This window comes from Sciurus carolinensis, chromosome 16 (assembly GCF_902686445.1).
Source record: "Sciurus carolinensis chromosome 16, mSciCar1.2, whole genome shotgun sequence".
In the NCBI taxonomy this organism is placed as follows: domain Eukaryota; kingdom Metazoa; phylum Chordata; class Mammalia; order Rodentia; family Sciuridae; genus Sciurus; species Sciurus carolinensis.
In genome coordinates, this window is record NC_062228.1 from 27,060,352 (window position 1) to 27,079,383 (window position 19,032).

Consider the following 19,032-nt stretch of genomic DNA (forward strand, 5'->3'; position numbering starts at 1 on the left):
GTGCCCTGGCGCCCTGCAGCCACACCCTGCCTGGCACACGCTCCCCAAGTCCCTAACCCTGGAAAGAGGGTGGGGCGGGGCAGCGGCCTGAGCCCGGGAAGAGGGTCTAGCGGGAGCTCGGCTCACTGTGCCACCTGGTGAGTCCCGGGCCCGCTGACTGGGCTTCCTCATCTGTAAAGGGGGAAAAGTCCATCTCCGCCTTTTCTGTCCAGGGAGGTAAAGGGAGTGGACCACGGAGAGCCTGGCTGGAGGGGTTCGCGGTCTGGGGTGGGGCACAGGCTCTGAGCACACTGGGTCTCTGGGCAGAGCCGGGTTTCTAGAAGACAGGGCGGGGCTTCGTGGAGGTTGAATTTCGTCACCTGGACGTCTTCTTCTCTTTCCACAGGTCGCACTACACAGTGTTTCACCCACATCTGGGCCGCAAAGTCCCCTGTGGTGACTGGGGCCAAGTGACTGCTGCCTCCTTGAACCCGGGAAAGGAGCCGGCCGTAGGGACGAGCAGGGTGCCCGGCCCCAGGGAGGGGGCACGGTGGGCAGGGCAGACTCAGCTCCTTCTCAGGGTCACCCCCCACCCCGCGTTGGCTCCTAATTGGGGCCCAAAACTGCTCAGAAGCAGCACAGAGCAGGGCCGAGCCCCATGTTTCCAAAAGCTCAGAGAGGTTAGTCTACTTCACCGGGACATCCAGCCTCTGAGGTTTATACCCAGAAAGTGACGAGAGCTCCCCGCAGCCGAGAGGTCGGTGTCCACCGGTCTCATGGGGTGAGGACCGGAGCGACGCGGGCCAGCCAGGCCTGCCCGCACCCCCACCCAGGCCGAGCTGGGGGACGGCCATTGCTCCAGGCCCAGGAGGACTTCCTGGCGGCTATTGTCCTGGCCGTTGTTTATGTCCACTCCCAGGGCAGGGAAGGGCAGTGACCGAGAGTGACCTGGCCAGCGCTGGTGGTCGGCGGGAGCGAGGAGGCGGCCCCACCCTCCCGTGCAGCCTGGGCGGGGCCTGGCACCAGCCCTGGGTCCCCCACAGAGAATGGATTAAAAACAAAGCCCAACCCCCTCCAGCCAGCGCCGCCCAGCACCCTGGACCCGAGACTCTTAGCGACAGTCCTGATAATATCAGCTCTTTCCAGCCGGGTGTTTTGGGGTATCACCTACTTTAATCCCTTGAGTTTTTATTCCATTTTTTACTGTGGTGAACTTAAATTAACCATTTAATTAAAGCGACCATGTTAGTTATCTTGAAGTGTGCAGTTCTGGGCAGTGACTGATATGGTTCCAGAACATTCTCACCAGCTGGAAATGAAGCCTCATGCTCAGTTGGCAGTGGCTCGCATTCTGTCTCCTTCTCCAATCTGCTTCCGCCTCTGTGGATTTGTCTCTTCGGGACCATCATGTAATGGGGTCTTAGGACACGTGACTGGCTCTTTTCACTAGCGTTCTTTCAAGGGGCCTCCACCTTGTGGCACGCACCAGCCTCCACTCCTTTCTGGAGGAGAAGGTAACCAAGAGTGGATGGATGCACAGTGGAATATTACACAGATGTGAAAAGGAAGGGAATCCTGACTCAGGCTGTCACCTGGCTGGACCTTGAAAACTTACACTAAGTGAAATAAGCCAGACACAAAAAGACAGATCCTCTTACCGAGGAATGGAGAGCCGACAGTCAAGAGTTGAAGTGAGATCATTGACAGGGCTGGAGGCTGGGAGAGAGGAGCAGGAGTTGTTGTGGAATGGGAGTGGAGTTTCAGTTCTGCAGGGTGAACAGAGAGAGGTGAAAGTCATTAAGGCCACGAGCCTGCAGGCTTCACGAGGAGCGAGACGATGTTATGTACATTCTAGCACCATAAAAATCAGAGTAATGCAAAATATCCACAAGGACCAAAGCAACGTTTGTGAAGACTAAATCACTAAAGGGTCACTGCTGAGTTTTCTTCTTGCCTTAGGCTCCAATCAGGCTGGTCCCAGCTGGGTGGCGGGGCAGGGTGAAGGCCCACTGACTCCAAGTCCTCCTCCACCCACCCAGTGCAGCCACGTTCGAGGCGTTGGAGGAATTTGTGGCACAGCCGGACCCAGGACCCAGGAGGAAGATCCCATCCACCAGGGGGGACTTCCTGTGACCCAAGAATCAGCCCAACATTGCCAGGGAACACCAGAGAAGGACCAGATGGTGACTTCCTGGGAGCAGGTGTGGTTATGGAGAAGAGAAGCAGGTGGCAAGAGGGACAGGTGCCACCAAGGAGAAAATGGACCTAGTGCAGGGCTGGGAGAGAAGACCCAACTAGCCACTGGCCCTGGACGGGGACTTGTGCCCAGTGATTTGGGGTGCTGGCCCTACACCTCCAGACAGGAGGGGGCTTGGGTTGAAAGCAGCTGTAGCCCAAAGTGGACCAGAGCCCGCTGAGAGTCCCGCCCTTGGGGACAGGGGACGGTACTGTGCCCCTCCCAGAAATCCTGTATTTGCCTCCAGAGGGTCAGCCCAGGGGCCCCTCCTGTGGTGTCCATGTGGCTTGTCCCCTCTGAAGCTCGACTGGGAGTTCAGTCCCCAGCGGGAAGTATGGAGAAGGCGGAGACTTCCTCTGATACGGTGCTTCACCGGGGGCTTTGGAGAGCTGGCCAGGGCCAAGTGAGATCCTCAGGCGGCGTGGCCGGCGCTGGCAGGCTTATGAGGAGAGCCACGCCCGCCCTCCCTCTCTCCCTCTGCCCCCTCCTTTGACCCAGAATGTGAGCCCAAACAAACCTGTTTTCTGTCTCACTTCCCCAGCCCGGCATTGTGTCCTTAGCAAGAGAAAGTGGACAGCCACAGGCCTCTAGAGAGGCAGGACGAGGGGTCAGCCAGCTGGGACAGGAAGGCCGGCTCCAGGCTGCAGGGAGACACTCGCCTTTGACTGGCTTGTAGTCAGGGGCTGAGGGTGGGGCGGGGCATTCCTGGGGCAGGTCAGTGACCTGGAGAAGCCCAGGACTGAGGACAGAGCTCGGCCATTGTTACCCTCAAACGCAGGTGGGGTCTCAGGCTAGGGGCTCCAGCACCCGAGGCAGCTCCTTCAGCCCCAGGAGCGCTGGAGGAGCCGGGCCTACCTGTGAATCAGCTGTCAAATTCTCAGGAATTCTGCAGGGCAATTATTAAACATAGCGCTTATTCAAATCAGATCATCCAAACTCAATGCCGGGGCGCACATCCGTAATCCCAGTGATTGGGGAGGCTGAGGGGGGAGGATTGCAAGTTCAAGGCCAGCCTCAGCAACTTAGCAAGACCCTGTCTCAAAAAAAAAAAGGGCTAGGAGTATAATTCAGGGGTAGCACACCCTTGGGCTAAAAGTTAAAAAAAAAATTGAATTATACAAATTACAATGAAACGCATTATATTAAAAACAAAGCCAGTACTCAAATCTTATCTCTTCTAATTTATGATGTTATTACAGTTTACTATTGTTAGTGCTCTGGGGGTCTTATCTGTATGGTGGGGTACCTGTAAGATGGTGTGCGACTGTGGACCTCTTACTAGTTCTGCATTCAATAATGTCACATTGGTAGCTGGAAATTACCCCCCAGAAATGATGAAGGGCTGCAAATCAGGCTGCCCGCCCCGCCCCGCCCCGCCCCGCCCCGCCCCCAAAGAGCCGGCTGTTGACCTTTCCCAGCACACCACCCAGGAGGAGTCTGGAAACCAACCTCTGACCGGCCACCCAACCAGCGCTCGGGGCTGAGCTCCGCCCTCAGGGCTGAGCTCCGCCCTCAGGCCCTGGCTCCTTCCTGCCGAGCCTCCCCTGCCCCTGGCCGGCAGGACTCTTCCAGGAAGCTTGCCCTGGCTACTTAGCCTGGACTTCTAAACTCTTTCTGGCCTTTTCTGTTTATATTCACACAGTTTACCTTGTATTTTGGCCTGTCTCCCCGTGCACCACCTATAGATTTTTTCCTCCAGTTAATTGATTGCAAATATAATTCAAAATCATTTATAGAAAAAATTCAACGCCACCAGCAATGTATGAGTGTGCCTTTTCCCCCACATCCACGCCAACACTTATTATTGCTTGTGTTCTTGATAATAGCCATTCTAATTGGAGTGAGATGAAATCTTAGGGTGGTTTTAATTTGCATTTATCTAATTACTAGAGATGTTGAGCACTTTTCAAATATTTATTAATTGCCTGTATGTCTTCTGTATGTCTGCCCAGTTCCTTAGCCCAAATATTGACTGAGTTCTTTGTATTTTTGGTGTAAAGTTTTTTAAGTTCTTTATAAATTTTGGAGATTTATCTGAAGGGCGTGAGGAGAAGATTTTTTGAATACAAGTGATAATACGCGTTGGCATGGGTGTGGGGAAAGGTGCACTCATTCTTTGCTGGTGGAGTTGCAAATTGGTGCAACCACTCTGGAAAACAGTATGGCGATTCCTCAGAAAACTTGGAATGGAACCACCATTTGACCCAGCTATCCCACTCCTCAGTTTATACTCAAAGGACTTAAAATCAGCATACTACAGTGACATAGCCACATCAATGTTTATAGCAGCTCAGTTCACAATAGCTAGATTGTGGAACCAACCTAGAAGCCCTTCAATAGATGAATAGATAAAGCAACTGTGGTATATAAACACAATGGAATATTATTTAGCCATAAAGAATAATATTATAGCATTTGCAGGTAAATGGATGGAATTGGAGAAATTCATGCTAAGTGAAATAAGCCAGTCCCTGTAATGTATAAAGCTGCTCCCCCGCCCATCAGGTGCAGTAATTTTGCCCACCTCCCAACCACTTGTCAATCTGTGAACATCCTAGCTAGCTATTGGTTCATCAATCCGATATTGGTCCCCTGTTACCCCGGTGGAATTCAACTGTTTTACTGTAGCTTCCCCGCCATCTTTTCCCATCCTTCTGTCTGTCCTCCTCACTTTTCTCTATCCTCCTGGCTTTCCACTCTCTCTAGCACGCGCCCTTTCTTTTCCTTTCTCTTTTCCTCTCAGTTTCTCTCTTACCCGGCAGGGAGACACTGTTTGCTTAATACATTCCCTTATGTGATTTCCCGTGTCCGGCGTGGTTTCGTGGAAATTCCCTTACAGTCCCTGAACACCAAAAGCCGAATGTTTTCTCTGATAAGTGGATGACGATACATAATGGGGAGAGGTGGTAAGAGAAGAATGGAGGAAATTTGGATTGTGTAGAGGGAAATGAGGGGAGGGGAGAGGGAGGGAGAAGGAAAGATGGTGGAATGAGACAGACATCATTACCCTATGTACACGTATGATGACACGAACGGTGTGAATCTACATCGTGCACAACCATAGGAATGAAAAGTTGTACCCCATTTGTGTACAATGAATTAAAATGCAGTCTGTAAAAATAAAATCGTAGTGGCTGAACTGAAAAAAAAAATTAGATAAACTGCCTGCGGTAGTGCACGCCTGTGATCCCAGCAGTCGGGAGGCTGAGGCAGGAGGATCGCGAATTCAGAGCCAGCCTCAGCAATTCAGTGAGACCCTGACCCTAAATAAAATACAAAATAAGGCTGGGGATGTGGCTCAGTGCCTAAGTGCCCCTGGGTTCAATCCCTGGTACCTCCCACAAAAAAAAAAAAAAAAAAAAAAAAAAAAAAAAAAAAATTCAGATAAGCAGAGAAAAGACTGAGAATACCAATGATTGTCCCCACCGGTGACAATTGCTCTTTACTCCCAGGTGGTCCCTTCTCTTTGCACTTACGTGGGGGTGATTACTTTTAAACGGGATCTCACCATGCAGATTTTCTGTAAGTGCCTTTTTACCTACTATCTCATGACACTCCCTTTACAGAAATCAGTACTATTTACAAGATCTTCAGTAATTCACATTGAACTCCACTTGGTGGCCGCACCATGATTCCTTGATCCAAGCCCCAACGTTAAGTATCTCTTGCTTCCAGCCGTGTGCCCCGTGAGTGGTCCTGGCTGCGTGCCTGCCTCTGCGTGCGCCTTGGCCCACAGCCTGGGCTCCTCGTTCCTCGGGCGAACTGCTCGGATGGCTTGCTGGGAATTGCAGGTCGGGGTTTTCCATCCCAGTATCTGATTTCTTTCTGAGTGTGGGAACAGGCACTCACATCCTGTCCTACCTTTTGCAAAAATGCTGTTCCATGTCCTGCTAGTTTAGAGTTATGGTTTTATTATCGTTGTTATTTGCTCCTATGTCTGTTCCAGTCATCCGAAGCCTGTATGAGTTTCCTGTGGCTGCTGTAACAAATCACTTGACTGTTTAAACCACAGAAATTTGATCTGACACAGTTCCAGAGTGCAGAATATATATTCTTAAATGTATTAAAAGGTCTGAAACTGAGAGCCCTGGTCTGAGATCAGGGTGCCTGCAGGGTTAGGTTAGGGTTAGGTTAGGGTTAGGTTTAGGTTAGGCTTAGGTTAGGGTTAGCATTGTTGAGAATGGGGTGCCATCCGTGCAGCCCGCTTGTATAAACAAACTATTTCATGAACTGGGTCCCCAGGAAGAGGGTGGGCAAGCACCGAGGATCCAGCAGCCGCAGCGGCGCCTTCGAGGGCCAATACAGGTCAAATGGGATGTGCTGGGCCCCAGGTTTATCAAGGCTGTTCAGAGAGATCTATCTGAGGAATGTGCAGCTGTCCGGAGATCCCATCTATCAGGGACAGGGGAACCTATCTCTGACCCCTCTTCCTCATAATTCACTCCTTCCCTCCTCCCTGCTCCCTCCAGGACCGTTCAGTTTTGGCATAAGATTCAAATAAAGTGGAGGGACCAAACCAAAGGAGGACAAATATTTAGCTATCTGAATTTTAACCAATGATGTACAGGTCCTTGTGTATGAATGCTGAAAAAGCTCTTAAATAGAGCGCTTTCTCGCCACTTGGGCCGCTTCCCCCCCGCAGCCATTGTATTGGTCTGAGGGGCCGGTTGCGGTCCAGGCTCGAGCTTGCTTTAATAAAACCTCCTTGTGTGATTTGCATTACTGTGTGTTCACTTTGACTCTCCGGGGATTAGTCGGAACAGGACCCTAACAGCATCAGGGTTAGCTTAGGCTTAGGTCAGGGTTAGGGTTAGGTTAGGGTTAGGTTAGGGTTAGGCTTAGGTTAGGGTTAGGTTAGGGTTAGTATCAGGGTTAGGTTAGGGTTAGGTTAGGGTTAGCATCAGGGTTAGCTTAGGCTTAGGTCAGGGTTAAGGTTAGGTTAGGCTTAGGTCAGGGTTAGGCTTAGGTCAGGGTTAGGTTAGGGTTAGGTTAGGGTTAGGCTTAGGTTAGGGTTAGGTTAGGGTTAGCATCAGGGTTAGGTTAGGGTTAGGTTAGGGTTAGCATCAGGGTTAGGTTAGGGTTAGGTTAGGGTTAGCATCAGGGTTAGGTTAGGGTTAGGTTAGGGTTAGCATCAGGGTTAGGTTAGGGTTAGGTTAGGGTTAGCATCAGGGTTAGCTTAGGCTTAGGTTAGGGTTAGGGTTAGGGTTAGGGTTAGGTTAGGGTTAGGTTAGGGTTAGGCTTAGGTTAGGGTTAGGTTAGGGTTAGTATCAGGGTTAGGTTAGGGTTAGGTTAGGGTTAGGTTAGGGTTAGCATCAGGGTTAGCTTAGGCTTAGGTTAGAGTTAGCTTCCTCTGGAAGCTCTGAGGTGAACCTTGCCTCTCCCAGCTTCTGGTGGCTGCCAGAACCCCATGGCCATGGCCACGTCACTCAGTCTGTGCCTGGCCACCTTGACTTACACTCTTCTGTCTGTGTCAAACCTCCCTCTACCCCTTTCTGTAAGGACATCTGTAATTGCGTTTAGGGCCCGTTCAGCTAATTCAGGATAATCTCCCATCCCAACCTCCTTAACTGTATCCTATCTGTGAAATCTTCCCCCCACCCCCCCGGAGGGTAAATTCACAGGTTCCAGGAATTAGGGAAGGCTATCTTTTTTTTTTTTTTTTTTTTTTTAGTAGAAATTATTCAGCTGGTCACAGTCATTAAAGGAGAAAAGGATATGGAGGTGTCCCTCAGTCACCACAGGGGTTGGTCCCAGGCCCCTGTGGATACTAAAATCCTCAGGGCAGTATTCGCCTGTAAACCGGACACAACCTCCCGCCTACTTGAAGTCACGAGAATACGGAAGACAATGCAAACCTGTGTACGTGAGAGCCCGGCTGTGGGTTAAGGACTGACGGCCAGGGGAAGGAGTGGACTTACAGTCAGGGGGCGCGCCTCGGTGGCATGGGTCTGGAAGAACGCAATGTTTAAAAGCGCGTGGATTTTTTTCACCTGAGGCTGGCTGAACCTGCAGGTGCAAACTGCACATGTAAGGCGGATGCCTCAGCCCGACTCTGTTTCTGTAACGCAGACAATGACGACGCAGCCCCAGCCCCCTCGTGTGTGCGTCGTTCTCTAGAGGATCATTGGAGGGACAGACCCTTGGTTCACTTGGTCCTGAATGGGGGCAGCCATGGGGAGACGAGTCAGCCTGAGGCCCCTGGGGTTGCCTGGCTCCTCCACATTTGGGCACAGGGACAGGGAGGCCACTGTGCCTCCTCTAAAGAGGAGTCCCTGAACCCCTGAGCCCCAGCATCTCCTGCAATGAAACGGGGTGAGCAGTCCCCAACTCTCAGGGTGGTGTGAGGAAGAGAGAACCCGGTACCTGGGATGAGCGTAGCACTGCGCCTGGCCCACAGTCCTCTGCCTCCTCCCGGGAGCTTGCCTCCACCCTCCCTGGGCTGGCAGGAAGCTGCTGCTCACCAACACTGTGTGCCCCAGCGAGGCTTTGGTCCTCTGAGGCTGGCAGCGGGGGACAGCCCATCCTGGAAGCTGAGCTCCTGGACAGTGCCCGCCCCGAGCAGGGCTTCAGTAAGTCTTTGCCTCTAGAAGGAAGGACGACCAGAGAGTCCTGCTGCCACCACCAGGCTGCCCTACGGCCCCTTCGTGCTGGCAGGAGGCAGTGGCCGTCCTGGACATGAGGACATCCAATCAAAGGCTTTAGGCTAGCCTGGCGAGGCGGCACATGGCTGTAATCCCAGCGGCTCGGGAGACTGAGGCAGGAGGATGGCAAGTTCAAAGCCAGCCTCAACAAGGTCCTAAGCAACTTTGATTCTGTCTCAAAATAAAAAAAAAATAATAAATTGGGCTCAGCATCTGGCTCAGTGGTTAAGCATCACTGGGTTCAATCTCTGCTACAAATTAAAAAGAAAAAGAAAAAGAAAGGCTTTTGGCTTCAGCTGTCCACCCTGGAGCCTCGCAGGGGGCGACTTTCCATGAGCCCAGAAAGAGCCTGGGAGACTATCAGTGTCTGAGCAGACTTAGGGCTGAGAAGAGAAGACAGGCAGCCACAGAGAGGGACCTACGAGAGGGACCCAACAGAGCCGACTGTAGAGGGACCAGCAGAGGCTAAGTCAGCCCTCCTCCCAAGTATCAGCATCTGGGAGCCCAGACCACTTGGGCAAGGAAGACCCCATCTCCCAAGAGCCCAGGAGACCAACTGGAGTTGCCCCCCGGGGCCCCAACACACCCTATAACAACAGGTCTGCTTCCTGAACCCCAGCCTCCAGAAAGCCTCAAACTGGGGACTACTGGCTCATGCAGAGCCCTGGAGGAGGATGGGGAGATGCAGACAGGGCGGAGGGAGACTCAGAAAGCCTCGGTGTCAGGCTCAGAGCAGACCCTGCCCGACCCATTTCCGGGACTCAGGAGAGTCTGAGGCTGCCTGGGAGGAGCCCAGGGCTGGCAGAAGCGGCCTCCACCAGCCACGTTCTGCCCCCTGGTGGCTGGTGACCAGCCAACCCCAGGCTTCCTGCCCAGCCCAATCACTCAGGAAAGTGCTGGAAGAAGGTGAGTCTGCACTCCGCACACAGAAAGCCACATGCACATGTGTGTGTGCATTCACATGTGCAGATGGGCACAGGCCACCTGGACACAAAGCCCGGCCACCTCTGCCCTGCACGCACCCAGGTGCCCAGGGCCTCCACCCCAAAGGCACAGACACGTTGCTGTCAACCTCGCTTCTAGAAACCTTTCCCTGGGGTCTGTACTCACAGAGCGTTTGGTGGTTAGTGCTTCCACATGTCCACCCTTCCGGAACCACGGTCATACGCGGGGGACTCATTCCCTGACCCTGTTAAAACGACTCGCCTTTTTACTTAAATGTACTTTAAGTGGAACTTGATGTCCTCACTTTAAATGAAAAAATACATTTATCTAACACATCCAAACGTGACACGGGTGGTGAAGTGTTCCTCCCCCAGCGTGGTCCTGCGGCTGGGGCACCTCTGTCGCTTTTGGAAGGCACACCACCGTCTCCTTGGAGCCCGTGAGCCCTGTGTGGCCGCGGAGCAGGTTTTACCTGTCGTAGGATCCAGGTCACAGGCGAGGAAGCAGGAGCCAGCGGTGCTGTGACTTTACCCCCTCCTCACCGCCAGGGCCCTGCTCCCCAGCCCCACTGCCCTTGGCTGGGGACAACCCCTTCCCTGTCAGCCAGCCCCAGCCAGAAGACCCACCCTCCAGGGCCCCAGTCGCCTTCCTGACCCCGAAGGCCCACCAGGATGTAAACTCCACGGGGTGGGGACACCTGGCACCCAGGGAATGCTTGGCACTGACTGTTGTTGTGCGTGTGCCGACGTGTGTGAGCGCGTGTGCATGCTGGCACACACGCGCACGTGGATGTGGTGGGCCTCCTGGAGTCCAGCCCCACAGCCAGCTCTCAGACGTCACCAGCTTGGAGGCAGCCACCTGCACCCCACCCTGGGCCCCTCTGTTAGCAGAAAAAGACCAGGCAGGATGCAAACCTCACGTGTCATCTTAGCTCTTCATTCAGGGGGCTGAATGGTGCCGTGGACCTGCTCCCCTGGTGGAAAGTGAGCCACTGAACAAAGAAAGGGACCCGTCTAGTCAGGTTATTTTGAGCGGTGGTCTCGTGAGCACATGTCAGTTTTGCTTAGTCAGGACGTGGGCCCTTTCGGTCAAGGTCTCTGGACAGTGCCTGAAAAGGATCTTGCTTTGGAGGAGATGGCGCCTCCTGGAGACTGTTTTCTTCTGAGGATGATAAACGTCCTCGTCCGCCTGCGGCCCGCTTCTGGGAAGCATCCGTCCCGGAGATGAAGGCTGTCAATGCACGACCTTCGTTCTTACTCCCTTGTCCTTTTCTCGGGCCTCATTCTTCTGGGATTTTCTTGTTCTCCACCTTCCTTGCCCTCCCCACCTAACTCCCACTGCTCCACCCGGTGGCCCGCTCCCCACGGGGCCTGCCCCGCCTCCAGTTGGCCCAGCTGCCCCTCCACCGTGGAAAGCGGGCCTTCCCTGGAGCCAGCCCGTGGGCCTTTGGCCTCGGCACAGGTAGGAGAGGCCCCGGCTCTGAACAGGTGGCACAGCCCGCCCAGAGTCACTGCACTAGGAGCGTGCACACGAGGACCAGGAGCTGCACACCGTGACCTCTGGGGCTGGGACCGGCGTCCTCAGTGTTCTGCCAGAGAAGCAGAAGCGCAGGAGGCTGTGTGCGTGTGTATTGTTGAAACTGGCTCAGAGCATCATGGGAGCCGACTGGGAACCACAGGGGAAGGCTGGGACCCCGGGCAGGGGCTCGAGTGCTCCTCCTCCACGAAGCCTCAGCGGAAGGACTAAGGAGGAGCTAACTGGATGAGGAGCCCCAGGTAATAGAAGACTGGCCTCTCGACTGACAGCTGGGTGGAGGTGTTGCTCACATCTGCAGAACACCACTGCCACAACAGCTGGGGGAGCCCTGGGCAGCTGGGCCCAGCCACCGTGCTGTGGCACACGCCTGTAATCCCCACAGCTCAGGAGGCTGAGGCAGGAGGATCACAAGTTCAAAGCCGGCCTTGGCAACTTGGCAAGGCCCTAAGCACTTAGTGAGACCCTGTCTCAAAATATAAGACCAGCTAGGATGTGGCTCAGTGGTTAAGCACTCCAGGGTTCAATCCCTGGAACCCCAAAATACCTAGCCATCAACACTCCATCCCTATGTCATCTCCTGATAAAGACAGTCACGGAGTCCTGCTCCCACCAGGCATGGCGGCTCACACCTGTAATCCCAGCGGCCTGGGAGGCTGAGGCAGGAGGATCGTGACTTCAAACCAGCCTCAGTAACTCAGCAAGACCCTGTTTCTAAATAACATATAAAGAAGGACTGGGGATGCGGCTCAGTGGTTAAGCACCCCTGGGTCCAATCCCTAGTATCAATCAATAAAAGTAGAGTAGTCTTACCCACATCAATTTAAAAATTTTTTAAAAGTCCTACTGCCATCTAACACGATCTGCCTGTCCTGCATGCAGTGGAAAACACGCCAGTCCTCTCCTGAGAAGAGGATGCAAAGTCCCTGGGTGATGGTCACTCTTCTCCCCGATAACCTGTAGCTTAAATCCTGCAAGGTAGAGTTAACTATTATTAATGCATTTTGTGTTAGATGATAAGGGCATGAGAGAAATTATATGCATGTACATACGTCTGTAAACACGTGGTTTGTAACTTTCATAACAAAATCAGGAAGGCAGGCTCGTGACAGCTGCGGGTCTCCTTTCCGAAGCGGGTCACGAGGCGTGGTTGGTATCCAGAGCCTGTCCCTTCCACTGCCTATTCTGCATCCCTTTTGCCCTTAGCCAGCATCCCAGTCAGGGGTGCCTCTGTCTGTCCGGGTGACCCAAATCATTATTCCTTATGGGTCTGGGCCATTAGCCTCCTGGCTCAACCAGGCTGCTAGACTTCCCTGTGGATAAGAACGACAGTGCGGCCCCACTGGGAGATCTGCCGAGGGATCTCGACATCCTCTTGCTTATCTCCACTGCACAGCCGCAGCCAGATTTCCTCTCGGTAATCAGGATCCGTCAACACAGCCTACGCAGTCACTCCCTCCTCGGGCTGTGGATTCAGAGGATGAGGCGCACAAGCAGCCGGCAGCAGTCTTAGCTCCCAGTTCCATGAAGCCATTGATGGGCCTTCAGGTAGAGATGTTCCTTCCTGTCATGGATTCAGTTAGGTTTCCCTATCTTGGTCCATTTTCTGTTGCTCTAACTGAATGCCAGAGGCTGGGCGTTTTTATAAAGAATAGAGGTTTATTTAGTTCATGGTTCTGCAGGTTGGGGGACCAGTGTCAAGATACCAGCATCTGGACAAGGGGGCCTCCTTGCTGTGTCATAACATGGAAGAGGACATCACATGGCAAGAGCACAGGAACTGTAAGCTCCTGTCTCTCTTCCTCTTCATATAAAGAAACTAATCCTGAGGGCCCCACCCTCATGACTTCATCTAACTCTAATGACCTTCCCAAGGCCCACCTCCAAATGCCATCAACATACGAATTAGATTTAGTTTTCAACCTAGAACTTTTGGGGGACACAGTCAGACCCTAGTGCCCCCCAAACGCACATCTACCCAGAACCTCATAATGTGTCCTTATCTGGAAATTGAGGTCTCAACAGATTTAAATCCAATGACTGGGAAGCGAAGACTGCCCTTCTAAGAAGCCACGTGAAGGCGCAGAGGCACAGAAAGGGACTAAGGCCAGGAGGTAAGGAGGCCAAAACTGAAGTTAGTGCAGCCACAGGCTAGAGAGCGTCAAGGCTCCCACCCGAAGCTAGGGGAAGGCACGGGGCAGGTTCTCCTCCAGAGACCCGAGAAGGAAGCACCCCTGCCCACACCTAATGCCAGACATCAGGCCTGCGGAACTGAGGGAGAATCAACTTCTACCGTTTGAAGCTTGTGGGAGCTTCTTATGGCCGCCCTGGAAATCTAACATCCTCCATACCAACTAAGACCTCTAGGCCAACAGAACAGAAGAGAAGGAAGCCAACATCCTGCTCCAGGGCCACCAGAACTGATCCTGGCCTTGGCAGAAACCGTGCCATATATGGGATTCTGGTTCAGAGTCTGATATGTCCTCCGCAGTCTGCTGGTGGACAGAGTCCCGGGCCTGCCACTTGGCTGGCACTGTCACTGAGTCTTCAAAAGCTCATTCTGCTGCTCTATGAAGTCGCTCTTTCAGGATATTGAGTCTATCAGTTTCTTTGGGCTTCCATAACAAATTATCACAAACCAGGTGGCTTGATAGGACACAGACTCGCTTTCTCACGTTCTAGGAGCTGAGAGTGGAAACTGGGAGTAATCAGGGCCATGCTCCTTCTGAGGTGGCTGGGGGAGAAACTTCCTTGCCTCTTCTGCTTTCCGATGGCTGTCGGCAGTCCTTTGCACTGATTGACTGGGGGCAGCATAAGCCCAGCCCCTGCCTCTGTCTTCCTGGGCTACTGTCCCTCTGTGTCTGTGTCCAGATTCCACCCTTCTTTGCAGGCCATCCAGTGGGACCTCATCTCAACCTGATTATCTCTGTGAACACCCTGTTCTCAAGTGGGGTCACATGCACAGGTTCCAGGAGAACATATGTTTTGGTGGACACTGTTCAGTCCAGTACCATGGGAAGATGACAGGCCAGCAAATTCCACACACGTGGGCTCATTGTCGCACTTCATTTGCTGTGAAGTAAGTTCCTTGATCAGTGTTGTGTGGAGCACCATGACGGTGGGTAAGACGCTTGGCCACGTCAACAGGTGACAGGCTTAGCAGAAGCCCTGCATGCAGGGAAGGCAAACCCAAGTCTAGAGAAGCTTTACACTGGCAAAAGGCCTCTGCTGATCCTTCTGCCATGGGAGAGGTCCAGTGTAGTAAGCCTGCCACCAAGTGGCCAGCTGAACTCCTGGGGATGGAGCTAGATCAGGGACTTGGCATCCATCTCAGCTACTGGCAGACTGGCTGTGGCCAGGTCAGCCTTGCTGGACTGCGGGGCCTGTGCACCACCTCCATCCCCCGCCACGGTCACTTCATTCGTGAGCCCATTGGGCAATGACAGGAGTGGCTGGGGAAAGACACTGACTAGTATCCATAAGCAGGTCATCCCATGCACTTGATTATTAAAATCCCCCTCTGCTGAGCACCCTTTAGTGAGAATTTACGAGGGACACAAATATCTTCATGTTCTTCGCCTATTCAGAAGGCCTATCTATCTGCCTCTTTCCCAGTCCACTTGCCACCGATTCTCAATCATGTTCCTCCAAGTCCCCCACCAGTTAACCAAATCTCCAGCCACAGCCCACGCGTCAGTATGTGCTTGTGCCTCTGCTATTTCTCCTTTCAAGCAAAGTGAGCCATGCCCTGCTCAAAGTTCTGCCCACGGGGAAATTCCCCTTCACCGCTTCCTTGTGGATGTTAAGGTTTGGGTCTTACATGTCCCCCGAAGGCGGTGTGTCAAAGGCTTGATCTCCAGCTGATGGCGCTATTGGAAGGAGGTGGAAACACCAGGAGATGGCGCTGGAGGCTGGAGGCGTGTCCTTGAAGGGTCTGTCTTACCCCAGCCCACCACCTCTCTACTTCCTGGTGGCCGTGAGGTGACAGCTTTCCTCCACCACCATGGCCTAAAAGCAAAGGGGCCGGTTGACCTTAGACTGTCACCTCTGAAACTGTGGGCCACAATAAACCCCTCCTTCCTTTGTTTTTCTCAGGCCTTTCATCACATGATGAAAATCTAACACAGGGAGGCCTGGAAAGGGGCCATCGTGCTACCCATGTCCACTTTACGGTGGTGCCCAGAATCAGGCCCGAGTCTTTTCTGTCAACTAATTGTAGGGAACTCCCGACGCGGCCATAGGTACAGACTGGGAATGAGGGGGGAGTGTGTCAGGAGTGGGGACCACGGGCATTTGGGCCACTTCTTGTGACTTACCTGCGCCTTTAGGAGCTGATCACATATATTCGTCCCACATAGCTGACAGGAACTGCTGCGCGTGCCCAATCTCATGGCGCCCTGGATCGAGAGAGGCAGCTGTGATCACGGTCACTTGTGGTTCAAGGTGAAGAGCTCAGTTTCTACTATGGGGCAGTAAGTTACTTTTTTCAAACTGAGGTCTGTAGAGGAGGGCGGGCTTCGCTCCACACCTGTGCTGTGCTTCACCAGGGGGCCAGCCCGGGGCTCCAGACAGCAGCCCCGCCTGCCTCTCCACTTCAAGCACCGTCACTGCTGCCAGTGGGCCAGTGATGTTGTGGAGCTCCTAGAAGTAGTGCCAGTTCAAAGTCTGTGCCCAGTAATTCCCCAAGTTGTAATTGTTTCCTTTTGCCCAATGCAGATTCACCCTGGTAAGAACTGTCGGCTCCTTTAGTGAGGAGGCTGAAAGATCAACGGCATACAATTCTGCCAGTGTAGCCGGGTCCTTCCTCAAGGGGATCCAGACTCGCCCTCACCTGGGTTCTGGGCCTAAAACTGGTTCAAGCCTGGGAATTGGTTGAGGGGCTGTGACTGGTTTTATGAATCAGGTTCAACTTTGTTCACTTGACCTAGAATTTTCTACTATATGGATTCATTGAAGTAAGAATTAGTAGACTGTCCATCTCTCCCTTTTCTAGGGACACCATATGAATCCATCGGCCACTGGCACAGGTCTCTGCAAGTTGGATCATTTGGATTACTGTCTCCACTCTACTGTCCTATGGGATAATCACACCTATCAGGTATTTGGTTGCCAAGCACTGCCATCTGGTCCCAGCCCCTCTGGTCCCCAATCATTCCCACTGTATTCAGATATAACAGTTCAGTGGCAGAAATTCCCATTGTGATTTTGACCTACAAAAAAAATTACCACAGAGCTCTTCAGCAGTACTGGGGCTCCCTCACAGCTGTAGTGAGTTGCCCCAGGGTGGAGAAGCAGGCATACTTGGTAAGTCCCCTTTAACATTGCAATCTCCATCTTTGGGGCCCTTGCTTTAGTATCCAAGGTAGTTCTGGAATTCCAACTTCTTTTAGTGGAGGCCACCTTTTGATCCTGGGGTCAGTCAACCAGGCCATTAGAGCCCTTCTTAACCCCTCGCACCAAAAGCATTGAATGGGGATCTCTGCTTAGTGAGCCCTTATCAATAAATTCAACTGGAACCAACTTTATGTTCCTTCCACCATTACCCTACATTCTTTTACTTATTATTGTCCTTATTTCTTGCAAGGTTGGTAATTCAGCTTGCTTTGTACTTCAGTCACTTCCAAGATGAGACTTTGGACTTGGTTTCAGACATCTCAGTCTTGCAGCTACACAGAACGTAAGGGCTTCTTTCAGGGCAGACATTGGAGCTTTCGAGTTACTTACGCAGACTCGAGCTGGTAATTTGAAGCCTGGGCTTATTTTCTTTCTCAACAAAGTCCTTGAAATTAAAATTGAGGTTCCCCTGAGGAAGAAATTAGGCCTGGGGACTGCATCACTAGCTCCTGCCCACGATTTCAGACTTGTCCTCCTAGCCCCCACAATCATGTAAGTCAACTCTGCAATCAATAGAAGTCCAGTAGTTCCACCTTATCCCTAGGTTCCAGGTACCCATAGCTAATCATGGTCCAAGATGATCATATGGGAAATTCTCGAAATAAAAATTGCATACCCATCTGAGTAGCATGATGGAAGCTCACCGTATCTCAGTGGAATGTGGATCACCCCTTTGTCCCATGTCTGCACTCTGGGTGCACTACCTTTCCATTAGTCACCCGTAGTTATTTTGGTTCAGATTGCTTTCATATTACTGGGCAACTTTGTGTGCATGGTTCTGGGGATTGAACCACAGTTCAGGGCAAGCACTCTCCCATTGAATTATAGCCTCACTCCTTTTTATTTTGCGACAGTCTAAGTTGCTGAGGCTAGCCTCAAACTTCTAATCCTCCTACCTCAGCCTTTTGAGTAGCTAGGATTACAGGTGTGCGCCACTGTGCTCAGTCTACTGGGCCTTAAAAATATGCCTTATGGATTCAGAGAAAACTATTGTTTTCTCTAGAACTGTGGTCGATAAGAGATTTGATGCTAACAGTAGTCCTAGAGGAAAGAATCTTGAATATTCTGAATTAGTCTGGAGTTTCAAAATTGTTTCTCTTATCTGATTAGATATAACGCCATTGGTGACTTTTTCCAGGAGTTGAGGACACCAGTAGATCATAGTATGATGTGACCGTATATTTGATGCCTTAGAACGTTTTAGTCAAACTAAGCTGTATGAAATTGGCTGGCACTATTGATCTGGGGCCGTGCAATGTGGAGTTTAGCTCCCAGATACCACAGAGGCGTGGCCCTGCTCCTACAGAAACAGATGGTCACCAGTTGCCTCGGGCCTCAAGCCCTTCGTCAAGGTGAAGCAACAGGCTTTTCCACCTGAGACTTTATGAATTCTTAACAATTGCCTTTTTCAACCACCAAAACCTAACGCCCAAACATGCCCAAATTCAGGTGTTTGGCAAGATGGGCAAGTCCCATAGCTGCCCTTTGAGCTTGCTGTGACTTTTCTCTAGCACTCAGCAAACTCTTTCCCTCATTTCACATCCACCTCCTCACCTATAAACTCTTTAAATAAAAACTCCAGTCTCGAGCCTTTTCTTCCTTCAAGCAAATACCATCTTGCACAAGTTATCATCACTGCATCCTGATAGCTCCTGTTCCCAAGGCACCCTATGATTTGAAACTTTTTGCCACTTATTTCTACATTATTTAGTTGGCATTTGCAAGCACAACCATACATAAAACATCTGCATCCAGCGGCATCTTGCAATGGGTTGTTTAGGGGATGTCTATTTGATGCATATGATATTCCCAGGAAAGACTGAGTGATCATGACCATACCAAAGGCCACCTGACTTTGCCCAAAAGAATATGACTAGGCCTTTAGCATCTTCCTGTAACATTACTCCTGTGGCAATATGTAGAACTGTGCCTTTGAGATTAGTCACAAATTAATAAATGATTAAAATCATAAAAGTAAGGTCATTTTACAAAAGCTGCCATCTGAGTTGAAACTACTACAGAATTGTCATAGTGGAAGGTACTAAAGACCACTGACTTTAAAGTATGGGAATTTAACCTTGATAGGTTCCTATATAAGCCAGTAATATCTAAATCAGGAAATGGGGGCAGACACAGGTAGAGTCTTAGTAAATTAAAACTTTCATGGTCTTACCTTATCATTCTTCATGGTACAAATAATCCTTTTATGAAACACTCAGGCTACTTAAAAATCAGCAACTCAACTATTGACCATCCAACCACAATGGACACAGAGTAAACTGCAAGGATAACAGGAGTCTCTGC

At 51.7% G+C, this 19,032-nt stretch overlaps 1 long non-coding RNA gene across 2 annotated transcripts; it reads right to left on the bottom strand.

The window, feature by feature from the left end:
- Positions 1–957: 957 nt before the first annotated feature.
- LOC124967265 (uncharacterized) lies at positions 958–10,157 on the bottom strand. Of its 2 annotated transcripts, none has more exons than XR_007105500.1 (3): positions 9,967–10,157; positions 1,638–1,745; positions 958–1,481 (listed from the first exon to the last, which is right to left on the bottom strand). It is a non-coding gene; the product is annotated as an uncharacterized LOC124967265 (long non-coding RNA). The 2 variants fall into 2 exon arrangements; XR_007105499.1 differs by lacking the exon at positions 9,967–10,157 and adding an exon at positions 2,733–2,846 and having other exon boundaries at positions 960–1,481.
- Between the last annotated feature and the right edge of the window lie 8,875 nt (positions 10,158–19,032).